General features: G+C 37.7%; 1 protein-coding gene across 2 annotated transcripts in view; it reads left to right on the forward strand.

Annotated features, from left to right (window-relative positions):
- Positions 1-15497, forward strand: part of LOC105482769 (dimethylarginine dimethylaminohydrolase 1) — a 255199-nt gene that overhangs the window by 74129 nt on the left and 165573 nt on the right. Inside the window, exon 2 of one of the 2 annotated variants that reach the window (XM_011743085.2) lies at positions 7482-7597. The exons of the other annotated variant lie outside the window; for it this stretch is intronic. The gene's annotated coding sequence lies outside the window, so the exon portion shown is untranslated. The remainder of the gene's footprint in view (positions 1-7481; positions 7598-15497) is intronic. 2 annotated transcript variants of the gene reach the window in all.

Consider the following 15497-nt stretch of genomic DNA (forward strand, 5'->3'; position numbering starts at 1 on the left):
GATCTTCCCCCACCTCCATATCTCATGTCTTCCTGCCATTATTTCCTATCCCATCTTCCTGCTTTATTTTCTTCTCATCACTTACCACTGTCCAATATTGTACTTATCAGTAAGTGATGTTAGTTTATGTGTTTATTGGAAGCTCCATTATAGCAGGCATCCTGTCTATCTTGTATTCCAAGTACTGGGAACAGAACCTAGTACCTTCATGGGTTTGGTATACATACATATCAAATTGATAAATGGGCTTTAAAGAACATCAGCCGGGCGCAGTGACTCACACCTGTAATCTCAGCACTTTGGGAGGCTGAGGTGGGTGGATCACCTGAGGTCAGGAGTTCGAGACCAGCCTGGCCAACATAGTGAAAACTGGTTTCTACTAAAAATACAAAAAATTAGCCTGGTGGCGTGTACCTGTAATCTCAGCAACTCGGGAGGCTGAGGCAGGAGCATCACTTGAACCCAGGAGGCAGAGGTTGCAGTGAGCTGAGATCACGCCATTGCACTCCAGCTTGGACAACAAGAGTGAAACTCCATTTCAAACAAACAAACAAAAAGATAAAGGACACCTATATAGTCTAATATATCTCAACTTTTTTAAAGCAAGGAACTCTTATCAAACAAAATGTTTGTTTTTAAATTATTAATTTGGTTGGTTGGTTGGTTTTTTTTTTTTTAACTTCTTTCTTGACAATTAATAGGATTCCATACACATAAAAAGTTCTTAGTAAACACTTAACAATTTACTGAGTGCTTGTTCAATGACATCCACCACCAGGGGGACATCAGTCCACTAATTGGTAGCTGTGGATAGTGAGAAAATCTGGCTGAAGGAGAAGCAGATCTGACCCCAGGGGACAAAGGCAGGCAGAGGCACCTAGTGTTCTGGTAGTGTGCCTCCTCCAGGGCTTCCCCATGGCTCTGCAGACAGAGGTGGTAGGAGGCAGGAGAGGCAGAGTTATCTCTGGAGAACCCAAAAGAGAAGCAGCAAGAGAGGACTCTAATGCAGGCAAGCTGCAATGAGAAACTGCCTGGCCTGGAGCAGCCCTGTACCAGTGGCTGCAGCATTGCAGAAACGATGGCAGTGGTGGTGGTGGTGGGGATAGGTGGAAGCAGCAGTGGTGGTGGTGCCACAAGAAAAACTTCTTAGGGAGGTACTAACATGGGAAGCAGCCTCTCACCAGGCTCAAGCCAGAGGGACCTGAGAAGGGGGCAATGATGGCAGTGACAAGCAAGGGGCAGCAAGGAGGTCCTCAAAAGTGTCACATTTTCCCAGAAGGGATTCAAAGAACTGAAATCCCAGCAGTTGAGCATGTGTGATCTCAGTCAGAGCCATTGGTTTTGTTGTCATTTGGGTTGTGTTTACTTTTCAGTATCATTCTCAAGAATTAAGCAAGATAACATGTGCAAAGCATCTAGCAGAGTGTGTGGGGTGTAGTCAGCAAATGTTGTTTTCTCTCATTGTTGGGCAACCACCAGTAGCACCATATCAGAATTAAAGCTGAATAGAAGAATACTGTGTTAAGCTCTGTGGAAGAAACAATGATAAATTAGACATTGTCCATGTCTTCAAAGAGTTTACAATATGGAAGTGACATGATCATTCAAAAAGCAGAAAGTGCAAAGTGCTGTCTGAAGCAGTGCCAATAAAGTGTTAAGTATGTTCATATATGTTCATATATACTTATACCTGGCATAAATTCCAGTGTGGGGGACTGGATAAGCTTTATGGAGAGACCTTGGGTCTTAAAGAATGGATATAATTTAGGCACGGGAAGCATGGGTAAAGGATAAAGAGGAAGAGAAGATAGTGAAGGAATAATAAGAAATTTAGGAGGAAAATCAAGATTAGAGTAGTAAAAATAAGGAAGAATTTCAAACAGGAGATGATGAGCAAAAGTATCCAGTGTGAAGGACTTCTGCTTCTGGCTTTGATAAAGTTACTAGTACCAGCTCTCTTACTATAAATAGCTGTAAAACTGGACAAAATATATGGAGCAACTGTTTTCAGACACTGGAATTCAGGCAGTATTGAACTTTGATCCCTGGGGAAAGGGAAACACATGAGATGAACCCCTTGGTCACCTTGTCTTGTTTCCTGGAAGGACAGCAAAGTGGAGCCCAAGTTGATAACAGTTGCTTTACTGTTCTGAGGAGGCAGAGATCACAGTTCAGGGCTGTTGAGGTGGTTGGAATTTGTAGGTCAGGGTAATGAAGAGAAAGCTGCACAGAGAAACAGGTCCAGAAATCTGCATATGGGTACTGTAAAGTCTTTGGACAAATGCTAAGCTTCTCACTTTCTGGGTGAGAGTCTACAAAGTCTGGTGGCAAATAGCTACTGGGGAGCTGTAAGCTGGATGGAGATTCCAGGAGGTGCACAAAACTGGAGATGCAGATGTTCCGAGTGGAGATGTTCTCAGTGATTCCCCGGGGTTTTCAGTGAAGAACCCAGAAAGGCCAGGCAGTAGGAGCAGGGCTACCCAGCCCTGGACTCAAGGCTATACTACATCCAAATAAAGTTTAAAAACAGCTTGTAAAAATTAAGCTTCTCCACTAGTAAAGTAATGTAACAAAACTTAACGCTCTTTAAATCCAGACCTGATAATGTAGTATTTAATGTCTAGCATAAAATTCAAAAATTACTAGATATGTGAAGAGGCATGACCACAATAGATTTTTTTAAGTCCTTAGAAACATACTCAGAGATAGCAGATATGTTAAAATTAGCAAGCAAAGGCTTTAAAACAACTCTCATAAATATGTTTAAAATTTTAAAGAAAATATGGACTCCAATAAATAGAAATTCTCACTAGAAAAGTGGAAATTATAAAAGAAAACCAGCTAGAAATTCTAGAACTGAAAACATGTAATACCTAAAATGAGAAAAAAAAATCACTAAATGAGCTTAACAGCAAAATAGATTCCATAGAAGAAAAAAAAATAGTGACATTGAAGACATGGCAATATAAACGATATCAGCTGAAGCACATAGAGATAAAAGCACTGAAAAAAATGAACAGAGCCTCACTGACTTGTGGAATAGTATGAGGTGGCCTAACGTCTGTGAAACTGGAGTTCCAGAAAAAGATGAAAGAGAAATTGGGGAAGAAAATACATTTGAAGAAGTGGTAGCTGAAAAAATTCCCAATTTGGTGAAAAATATTAACCCATAAAGTAAGAATCTGAATAAACACCCTGCAGGACAAAAAACAAAGAAAACCACTCCTGGGTACATTATAACCAAGTTTATGAAAGCCGAGGATCAAAGAAAAAAGTCTTAATAGCAGTACAAGGAAAAGACCCATTCTGCGCAAGACCCAGGGGAACAATAATGCTGATTTATCAATAGGCCAAAAGAGAATTGAATAACACCTTTAAGGTGCTAAAAGAAATAAAACCTGTCAACCTGGGATGAGAAACCTAGTGAAAGATAAAGATCCCTTAAAAAATGAAAGAAAGGAAAAAAGAGAAAATGGGAAGGGAAGGGAAGAAGGGAGAGAGAAAGGAAAAGAGGAGGGAAGGAAGGAAGGAGAAAGCAAGCAAGAAAGAAAGAAGGAAGGAAAGAAAGAGAGAAAGAAAGAGAAAAGAAAAAGAAAGAATGAAAGAAAGAGAGAAAGAAAAAGAAAGAAAGAAAAAGAAAAGAAAAGAGAGAGAAAGAAAGGAGAAGGGGAAGAAGAAAAACACTGCCAAGCAAAAACCGAATGTATCAACGGTACACATATACTATAAGAAATATTAAAGGAAGTTCTTCAGGCTAAAGGAAATGATACCAGATAGAAACTCAGATCAACATAAAAAAATGTCTAGTGCTAGAAGTGGTAAATATGTGGGTAAATAGAAATTACTTTTTTCCTTGCCTGTCATTGAATAAGTAAAACTTAATTATAAAGCTGAGTTTTTGGTAGACATTGCAGTAGTCTGGGAGTCAGGAAATCTGGGATCTGGTCCACTTCTGTAACCTTAGGTAAGTGGCTTAATCAATACTTGATATTCCTCTCTAATTGGTAACAATTCAAGAAGTTTCTTTTTTTTTTTTTTTTTTTTTGAGATGGAGTCTCACTTCGTTGCCCAGGCTGGAGTGCAGTGGCGCGATCTTGGCTCACTGCAACCTCCACCTCCTGGGTTCAAGCAATTCTCCTGCCTCGGCCTCCCGAGTAGGTGGGATTACAGGCATGCACCGCCACGCCCAGCTAATTTTTTTTTTTTTTGTATTTTTAGTAGAGATGGAGTTTCAACATATTGGCCAGGCTGGTCTTGAACTCCTGACCTTGTGATCCGCCCACCTTGGCCTCCCAAAGTGCTGGGATTATAGGCGTGAGCCACTGCAACTGGCCTCAAGAAGTTTCTTTTTATCGTTGCTGAATACCTCAAAAGGGCTATCTACTTATTATTTATTAAATTTAATGTATATATGAATTACCTAGGGATCTTGTTAAATTCAAGATACATTAATAAAGTTATTGTGGTATAGTAAAAAGACAGACAAGTAGATCAATGAAATTAAAAATATATATATATTCTTTTTTATCCCTTTTACTTCTAACTTACTGTTTATACTTATGCTTTATACATAAAGCATCTCTCTTATAAACTGTATAGCATTAGTTCTTGCTTTTTTATTCTGTTTGATAATCTCTGCCTGTTAATTGGAGTGTTTTGTTCACTTTACACTTAATAAAATTTTTGATGTTGAGGTTACAGCTACCATTATGCTATGTTTTCTTCCATCTATTTGTTTTGCTTTGTCTCTTTTTTGTTGTTTCTCCTTTTCTTCCATCTTTTGAATTTGTTGAGAATTTTTTTATTATTTTTATTTTTATTTAATTTTATCTTATTTTGAGACAGGGTCTCACTTTGTCGCCCAGGCTGGAAGGCAGTGGCGCGACCTCTGCTCACTGCAACCTTCACCTCTTGGGTTCAAGCAATTCTCCCACCTTAGCTTCCCAAGTAACTGGGACTACAGGCATACACCACTACCTCCGGCTAATTTTTGCATTTTTTGGTAGAGACAGAGTTTCACCACGTTGACCAGGCTAGTTTCAAACTCCTGACCTCAAGTGATCTGCCCACCCAGCCTCCCAAAGTGCTGGGATTATAGGCATAAGCCACCACACCGGGCTCGTGAATTTTTTAATATTTTGTTTTATTTCCTCTATTGGATTGAAAACTATATGTTGTTGTTTTATTTTGGGTGATCTAGGGACTGAAATATGCATCCCGAGCTTAGCAGAATCTACTATGATTTCACATCACTACATGTGTAGTATAAAAAACCTACAAAGCAAATTTTCTGTTTTCCAATATGTTCTTTGCACTGTTGTCATACTTCTACATAAGTTAAGAGCTCCATGGTAAGTTTTATTATTTTTGCTTTAAATAATCAATTGTCTTTAAAAGAAATGAAATAAAGGTTGACATTAGAGCAATTCTAGAAAACTTCCTAGGTTTACTCTGATCACTGTATTTTCCAAATATCATATGTGAAGTCCTTTACAGGCCCTACCTACTGGGTTGGATGAAGCAATCCTTGAGAGAAGTCACCGCTATAGTCCTGTTGGCTATCCCTCAGAATCTCTTCAAAATTCACCCTGGAGAAGGAGAAGAGAAAGATGCTTAGAGAGGAAGGGAAATACTGGCAAGAGGATGGGGAGAATGAAACCACTTTAAGACTGTATTTTAAAGGCTCGTTAAGCTTCACTTTTAATGCAGTATAATTTGAAGAGATATATTTTCTTTTGGAGGCAAGTTTTAAGACACTAGGCGGTTAGTTCACCCAGAGAGATGCTGGTAATTATATTTGAATTGTCAGCAATTCTAGTTCCATCACCAGAAAGCAAAATGCAAGTAGTAAAAGATGACTCTTTACTTGAAATCTGGGGTGGGAAGAAAGAACTTTGCTTTTCTCAAGGTCATCTGGTATTCAAAGAAAATGTGTCATTGATGATTTCATAATATATAACATGAGAAATTGCATTAGTATAATTATGTTATGTTTTATCATCTTATTTTTTATGTAGAGAACAGATTGCCTTAAATCTGCAAGTATCATATTTGAGTTAAAATTGCATTCAACATACCATAAATATATACTTCCTAATCATTTAAATGTTTGCAATCATTGTGTATCTCAGTTAAAATATATGTTCACATTATACTTTAAATTTCTATTTCCTTTGGACATTATTGTATTTTGCAGGAACAGAAAGATTATCTAAAAATTTTCTGTAGTGATAATGGAAACCATGTTAACATCTGAATCATGTTCAATGTGAAAAAGAGAATTTGGGCCAATTTAACAGTTAGTACCCTTTCTTGGCAGAGAATGATAGAGCACTGCTGTAAAAAGGACTGCTTTCTTTTCTTTTTAAATCTGCAAAGTGTTACTAAGTACCGTAGTCCCTCGCCTTTGGAAATACCATGACTTTTTGGGTCACCAGCTGTGTTTTATATACCAATGGAGAGTACAACTCATGGCCATTTTTTGCATTCTTAGTGCTATTCGTGGCTGTTTCTTTACCTCATGAGCTGTATGACACCTTTTATTTAAAGAAGTCCTCATGTTTGTGATCACTGTGCATCAGGTTATCAGGTCCATGGCTGGCCTTCCAGTTGTTCATCAGTCTGAGCTCACGAAAAGCAGACACAATTGGCAGAGTCATTGTGCTGTTCTGTTAGATTAAGTCATCCTGGTGGTATCCAAAAAATTTCTGGTGTAAGAATTATTTTTTTCTGTTTTGAATTAATGAAGCAGAAACACAAACTGTGAACATTGTCTGTAAATAGCCTTTGTTCTTTTATGCAAAATGTCCTTGATGTTAAGGCCTGTAAGAAAATAGTATGTGTTATATTAGTTTTATAATATTAGTGTTCATGCAGAATGATGGTGGGAAAACCAGCTAGGTTTAATTTCCTACTGGTTATTATTGGTTGATGAATTCCTGTGAAGGTTTATGGCATTAGGTTAAATCATATGAAATTGCTATCTGTGTAGACAATTTCATATGACTCAACCTAACAGGAAACAAAGCAGCTTCAGTTCTAGGATACAAGATATAATTCAATTAATTCGCTCTACATCATTGTGAGTCTGCTGCAAATATCTTAAATTAATACATATAACTTAAAAATTGGAACTGGAAAGGCAAGATTTGTTTTCCTTTTATTCTTGCTTTGCTTTTACTCTGTGTCATTGCTCTCTTGCTTTCAAGGAAAATACAGACTCTATATATAGAACATCTCCCGACATATGCCATTCTGTAAGTCTTGAGGGGTAAACAAGTAAGAACACAAATATTACTTACTTAGTTGTGGGTTAAAGTCATCTTTCTATTATTCTAACAATAACTTAAACTTGCAGCTCTTCCTTAGTGAATTTTCACGAATTCTCTTCTCTCTAGAGAAGACTATTTCATCACAGAAATATATTAGAGGTATTAAAATGCCTTTCCCCTCTCTCTTCTTCCATATTTCTCCATTTGCAGTTTTATCTGTATGGAAAAGGAGCTCTGGTTGCTTTGGCCAAGACTTTTCAGTAGGAAATGCTTCAAAATACAAAGCAAGAGCTATTTTCAAGAAAGACCTTCTAAATTTATATTAGGTAAGTTAAATTTCAGATGTCCTCCTTTACAGCTAAAAGTAAACACATTTGATTTAATTATATCAATCAAAATGTACTTGCGTTCAAGTGTTGTTATATGTCAATACTCCTGGATAGATTTAAATTACATTGACAGAAAACATCCATTTCCTCACATTTTCAAATACCAAGCAAGCAGCAGAACCTAGTCTTTAGCATGGTTGTATTTGAAAAAAATGTAATCCAGCCAAGGCTGATCTTGTTTTTCCTTTATTCTTTAAGCCAGAAGCAATTACTTTTCATTTCAGGATTAAGCATCTGTAACGTTGCCACTCGTCGCTGAGGCTCCTGGTTTCAGCATGTCTCCTTGGTTCCCAGCCAGCTCTGGGTGTTCAGGTAGCAGCTGTGACTGGGAGTGTCTCTCCAGCCCACATTCCTTGGCCATGAATTTTGCAGCCCTGTTTATCTGATGAAGACCTCCCAGTAGTGAATTGCTCATGACATTGTCACACAAACCTTAATGAATGATATGGAAAGATACTCAATATTTTTCCTCCCGGAATGCCTACCAATCCTCGGTGTCCCAGCCCCTTCACTCCAGCTGATCACCACAAAGGTTTGGTACTGAGATCCAGTGAGACGTTTGTCCTGCAAAAACCACATTCTCACTGGATGCCTACAAGTCCTGTCTATGGGACTGTTACCCAAGCCTGTTTAGAGAATTTTCAACAATTACATCTGCCCATTTGCTGAGTCTCATTTCTCTGCACTAATTATTGACTTCAATTTATATTTTTAATGTACAATTGCTATCATCAACTTCAGTGCATGAAGACCTCTCTTCCTTCTCTTCAAACCCATGACTTTGCTTGGGATAACAGGGATGGCTTTATAGCATGGCTTTCTCACTATTTCATGTGTCTTCATTTTGCTTTCCCAAGTCAGATTGTAAATTCCTTGAGAAAGGAGGCCCTGAAAACTAGAAATACCTATACAGACAGATAGTTTAAAAAAAAAAAATTGGACAGAAAGACATTTGTTGCTCTAAGAATCCAGAAAATTTGCCTTAACACGTTCAGAAGAGATCTTTGGCTACAATATACACTCCTCTCCTTTCCCCCGCCTGCCCTCTGCTGGAACTGCTAATGAGCAGTAAGATGGCAAAAGCAGGACATTGCATGGGAAATGTGGGAAAACAGGGGCTAGTCTGACTAGAAGGCGAGTTGAGTAACTGTGATTTGTGAGTCCACAATGGGGATCTTTGAAGTCCTTCATAATGTGCCTCTGTATGACTAGCAACCTCCTCACAAGACTCTGTGGTTCACTGCACACAGAGATATGATTCGGCCTGCCTGCCTGAGATAGACCAAGTGGCCTTGTGTGTTCTTTTCCTCCTCTGTGCTTGTTTCATCTGCAGAACCATCTGATGGATGGCAGACAGCTGAACCAGGTACTGCCCCTTCCCAAACACAAATGCCCTCCCCACTCACAATTCCCCAGAGCCTTCACCACCTTCATCTATGAAAGGCATTTACTAGGGTCTAGCAAGACTGCCAATTTGGTAATGCAAAGCAGGAGATAAGTGTGAAACTCTAGACTGGTTTTCTGTTTCAAAGGGCAGCAGGATGTGACAGCTGCTGAGGCAGCCCTTTGCCCTTGGAGAGGAGAAGCAAGAGTGTAATCACTAGATGACCTCTCCCTCCTGCTGTCTCCTGGGTGGTAGGGACAGTCTCTCTCCCAACCCCACTCTTGGTCAGGTGGCTACATATTATGAAAAAGAGGAGGAAAAACATGTTTTTGCTTTTAAAATTATTATTAAGAGAGAGTACTCTTTGGGGAAGCAGAATCCATTAGCTGAATTCATTTCAGTATCTGTGGTTAATTAAGTTAGGCAGCCTTAATGCAATTTTATTATGTAGCCTTTAAGAGCTGTTCTGGTAAATGCCCATCCTATAAATACTAGCACTACTTTATATGTGTGATATCCTTTTTGGAAGGGTAAATCTGAATTATTATCCAGATATTAATCTGCACACAACCCCATCCAGACAATGCAAAGGTGCTTCCTCATATTTTGAACATTGTTCAATACATTTAGAAGGGGGAAAAACCGCTCAGATATGACTTTCTACAATTTTAAGTCAGTGGATAAGTCAGCCTGGTTGCATCCCAAAACATACTTTTGAACATCAATTTCACCTTACTCCTGACCAAGTAATTGATTTCTATATTTCATTCTGTAAATTAAACACTAGACTTTGAATTACTAGAAGAAATACACAGTTAGACAATAAACCTTTCTTATAAAATGACAGTATTTTAATTTATTAGATGCATTAGCATGTATTCATGCCTAAGATTTCATCAATCAATTTTCCATTTTAAAAAGCGGTCTCTGGAAGTAACAGTGGAGAGATGCTGAGTTCCAAAAGCAATGTTGTGAAAGGCAGCAGGTCTAGCGTTCCAGGTACATGCTTAACTAAATTCTAGTCAATAACCATGTGGCTCCAAGTATAAACCCACAGTTTTTAAAGTATCTGCCTTCTGAACTGACTCTTTTGGAATGTCAAAATTTTAAAAAGAAAATATTTAAATTTCTCTATTTAAGAGGTGTGCTATGTTTGTTCAATATTGGAGCAACCTCTGATATTATTTTAAAATATTTATTTTGCCACTTTGACAGCCTTCTACACTGCTGTTGGGTTTTGATTTTGTTTACAGTACTAAATTTCAATAGTTGGCTTCAGATTAAATGCATATTCGTATGTTGTGGTGATTTTATTAATTAGTTGCTTTTGAAAAATCTTTTAAGCCCAAAGTCACTCCAAAATAGAAGCTCTAAGAATTACTACCACCAAGTTAAATTGAAGTCATGTATTCATTTCATTCAGTCATCAAAAATATATTTAACACACAGGACTTGACTAACTTATCTCTAAGCAAGGTAGGCATAGCACCTGGGGCCCACAATACTTTTAGAGGCCTATAAAAACAGTCTTTTAAATCAGAAGAAAAAAAATATTTTTCTTTTAAAATCAGAAGAAAAAGATAAAATTTTAAGTCAAAGAAAGTATATATAATATTAATATATTCATTTTCATACCAGCATGATCATAAAATATAATTTTAATTTTTTTTTAATGAAGGAAGGGGCCCATGAAGGCAAAAGTTTCCAGGACCCATAAAATGATAATGCAACCCTTCATGACATATGCCAAGTTTTATCTATGCTAGATTCTAGGTGTAAGAAGATATGTAGGGCACAGTTTCTGTACCCAAAGTACTCATAGTCTAATGAAGAAAATGGACATAAAGCAGGCAGTTCATAATGTGGTTGGTTCCCTTGAAACTGTTTGAAAGAGTAATTACAAGCTGAAAAACACAAGGGTTTTACTACAAAATGTCATTTAACACATAGACTTGGCCTTATGTTTCTTTCAGTTAAACTTATACAAAAATTAGGTTTATATATATATCTTAATGCTACATAGACAGTGTAAGTATATATGTTTGTTCATTTTAAACATTACTGATACTGCCATTCAGATCTGTAAGTCAGAATGTTCATTATTTTATAAGTACTGTCCATCAAAAGGACCACAAAGGAAGTTCCACGTGCTGGTATCAATGGTCCAACGAGGAAAATGAGAAGTGAGATCTAGTTCTCCCTAGCTTAGCAATGCTTACCTATGTCCTTTCAAGTTTTACCAAGATTTCAGAAATGGAACAGAATCCTGGTTGCACTTTCCCTCTTAATAAAATTTCACATATATGTGAGATTCCGCATTTATTTTTTTTCTATTACTGTTTCTAATTCCAATAATTTGGGTAGTCACAATGTTCCCCTAAACCTAAGCTTCCTTGTTAATATTTGAGTCCATTTTTGCATTTTTTGATTGTCAATTAGAGAATGATTTCTGAACATTTTCTATTTTTAGAGCAATTTTACCTTCATTATCTCATTACACACACAAAAGCTTTTTGAATAAGTAGGACATCATAGGACATTCAAAAGAACACAGACTCAGACAAGCCTGGGTATGAATCTCAATTCTGCCAATCAAGCTCTATTACTTTGGTCACTTCATTTAACCTCATTTGCATCTCAGCTTCCTTATCCATAAAATGAGGATCATTATGCATGTCTCATAAAGTTGCCATAAGAATTAGGATAATGTATGTTAAGTGTTAGACCAGCACCTGAAATTTAGTAGAAGCTAAATAAGTAGCTGCTATTATTATTTGCCATATTTTATAAATTAGGAAACTGAAGCATAGACATATTCCTCATGCCAGTATAGGGGGTTAGGGCACCTAGTTATTACAGGCAAACTGCAGACTTTGTTTTGAACAAGGCTTATTGAAAATGAGGGTATACACTACAAAGTACAGAAGAAAAAGATGCAGAAAAAACACTGACATCAAACCAACCAGATAACCAATATATGTTTATTGGGCACCTTGTAAGTAGAAGACATTCTGTGTACAAGTTGGGCTACTTTGCAAATGACAGAATTCCAACTTGATCACGCAAAAAAGAGAATTTGCTGACTGATGTCACCCAAACACAGAATGTGGACAGCTGGTCCTACGGATGTCTGGACTCAGTGGCAAGTACACTTTTAGGGCTTATACTTTCTATTTCTGATGTATGTTTCCGGTTCTCTTTGCAGATGAGCTTTCTCCATGCCATGGGGAACATGAATCCTAGCAACTATGATCTCTCATCTCATCCTAACTAAGCAGTTCTACCAGCAAAGAAAGAGAATTTCTTTTTCTTTGTCTGCAGTTTGAAAACAGTCCTAAGAATCACTTGCATACCAATTTAGGTCACATACTCTTCCCTAAGCCAATCACCAAGCCAGGAAGATGGGGTAATATAATTGGTGCAATTAGGAGTACATGACATGTTAGGAACTTGAGACCAGCATGGCCAACATAGGGAAATCTCATCTCTACAGAAATACAAAAAAAACTAGCTGGGCATGATGGCACACACCTGTAGTCCCAGCTACTTGGGAGGCTGAGGTGGGAGGATCACTTGTGCCTGGGAGGCAGAAGTTGCAGTGAGTGGAGATCGCACCACTGCACTCCAGCCTGGGTAACAGAGCAAGACCGTCCCAAAAAAAGGAGAGTACATGTTACTGTTGTCATTAGAATAGAGGGAAGTGCATTGGGTGAGCAAAAATCATAACCTTTACCTTTAATGAGTTATAATAGAGAAATTAATATTTTAATGGTAGAGTTGGCTCAAAGAGCCAAGAGGCCAGAATTTCAGAATGTCTGGCTGAGATGCCATGAGCCCTGAGCGGACATGTCACATGGACTGCTCAGCCAGGAAGGGAGGCCTGTCATACTTTTGTCCCCCACTTGTGTTATCTCATAGATTACAGACTTAAATTTATTTCTTAATATGCATACTATTTAAAGAAGGAAGTTATAAACATTTGGGCATTATCTTAGAGAAAGCAGAACTTTCTAAAGAGAGTGACTAGAGGCTGGACCACAGACTAACATCCCTGTTGGTTGAAAAATTGCAGGCTGTCTTGTCCTGTTGGAAAGCATATTCTGTCAGATTGCTTAATGCTTTTCCTTCCTGTAGCATGGGCTTGGGGGAGTGGTACTCAAAGCAGACTTACACATTGGATTATATAGTGAATGAACTTTTCTTAATGGCTTTGCTGGGTTTATTTAAGACATTGAACTGTTTGCCCTTGTCTCTAGTAATTCAATGACTACTCATCATTACATTAGTGGGAGAACTATTATACTGTATTAGAGATACGGAGATCTTGTGACTGGGTGAGGAGTCAGTGTTTTGACTTTTTATGCCAACATCATTATTTTCCCACTCATTTCACATTTCTCCTGTCAGTTCAGCCCTCAATTCAAGGTTACCTTGATTACTTTCAGGTCTTTTAGTCATGAATCTTTCTAAACTATTTTTACCTCAAAATGTTCCTATCTTTTCATGTACTCACTTTGTCTTCTTTTCTGTCTCAAAATTAGAGGTTTTCCTAGTCTTTTCCAGCACTAAATTCTTCCCTCTTCCACCTCCTTAGAAAACTAACTTCATTCATTACTTCATCTTCTATTTGCATTTTCAACTATTCCTCTTCATTGTTTCTTTCTCCACTTATGCACCACAAGCCTACCTCTTGAAACAGTATCAAATGAGATCATGTATGGGAAAGTGCTCTGTTACTCTGAAGTGGAATATAAATATGGAATAATATCATAATCCTGTCTTTCTTCTTCCCTCCATGATCATTTCAAAAAACCGTCACTATAAAGTATTTTTTAATTTTACTATATCACTGTTCAACTCATTACCTAATGTCTTAAAATCTGACTCTGTCTCCTAAAATACTATGTTGGGGGTTCATAACTTTATTTTCCAGTATTTGATGCAGTTAACTACATCCTCCTTCCTTGGTTTCTGTAACCTCATAACCTTGGTTTGCCTCCTCTCCCTTTAACCATTCCTCTTTCCTTCAATGTCCATCTTTTCCCTTCTACCTCTAAATGTGAGTGGTATCTATCATTCTGTCCTTGCTTCTCTCCCTCTCTCTCTGATTTTCATAAATACTCCTTGAAACCAACAAATTCTTTTCTTCAACCTCTGTTAATTGCCTGCTGAGAATTTTAACTTAGATGTCCCACAAGACCCCAAAGAAAATGTATTTTAAAATAAACTCTTACCCCACTCCAAATATCTTCCACCTTATCTCAGCCAATAGTGTTACTCTTTTACTGAGTCACCTAGGCTTGAAACCCTAGTTCCGTGATTCATTTTTTCCTCCTCTTTATCCCTGAATCTAATATCAGCCATATTTTACAGATATTTACTCTGTCTCTGCCTTTTCTTCCTTCAGGTAGTGATAGTTCAGGCTGCTGGGATAGCACATAGCCTATTATGTTTGCTTTCAGTGGGGTTGTCCAAACATATTTTGTGGTCATACTCTTTTTCCCTTCTTTGTTCCTTAGCCCTTTTCTGGGCTGAATAACCATTTTAACTTTATTCACAAAGACCACTAAATCTTCTATGCTAATATTTTCTCAGAACTTGCACTAAACATGTTTAGAATAGCTAGAATGGCCTGTATAACATGCCTGGTAAGTAACAGCTGGGTGCAAGTTGACTATTGTTTATAAGTAGTGACATAACAAAAATACATTTCATAGCTATATGTCTTTATTAATTTGCATTTTCAAATACAGTCAGCATCTTCATATTAGCAGATTCAACTGTACTTGATTCAGAATGCTGAAATTTTGAGGATCCAAAGACATGCTAATGAATACACACTGAACGTGTTGCCTGAGTTTTAATACTTTTTCACCAATCATCAGAATATAATTCTGGTTTATGTCTAACCTCATCAGAAACATCACCTTTCAGGCTCTAGGATTCTAGCTCTCTAGCCTTGTTTCTGCAGATCCCATTAGCAAAAAAATGATTAAGGAAAGCTTCAGTTTTCCCAGTTTTGACATTAAGGGTATTTGATGCCACAGTAGCATACTGTGCAACTGTAAAAAGAATAGAGAAGCTCTTTATGTATCTATATGGAAAGATCTCTATTAGGAAATGAATGTTCATGTCTCCCTCAGAATTCATGTGTTTAAGTCCTAACCCTCAATTTGATGATGATATTTGGAGATGAGGCCTTTGGGATGTAATCGGGGTTAGATGAGGTTATAAGGGTGGGACTCTCATGATGTTATTAGTGCCTTTATAAGAATAGATGCCAGAGAGCTTGCTGGTTCTCTCTCCACCATGTGAGGACATGGTGAGAAGGCAGCCATCTGAAAACTGGGAAGAGAGCCCTCACCAGAATCTGACCATGCCGGCACCCTGATCTTGGACTTTCAGCCTCCACACTGTAAGAAAATTAATTTCCATTGCTTAAACCACCCAATC

This window comes from Macaca nemestrina, chromosome 1 (assembly GCF_043159975.1).
Source record: "Macaca nemestrina isolate mMacNem1 chromosome 1, mMacNem.hap1, whole genome shotgun sequence".
Lineage (NCBI taxonomy): Eukaryota > Metazoa > Chordata > Mammalia > Primates > Cercopithecidae > Macaca > Macaca nemestrina.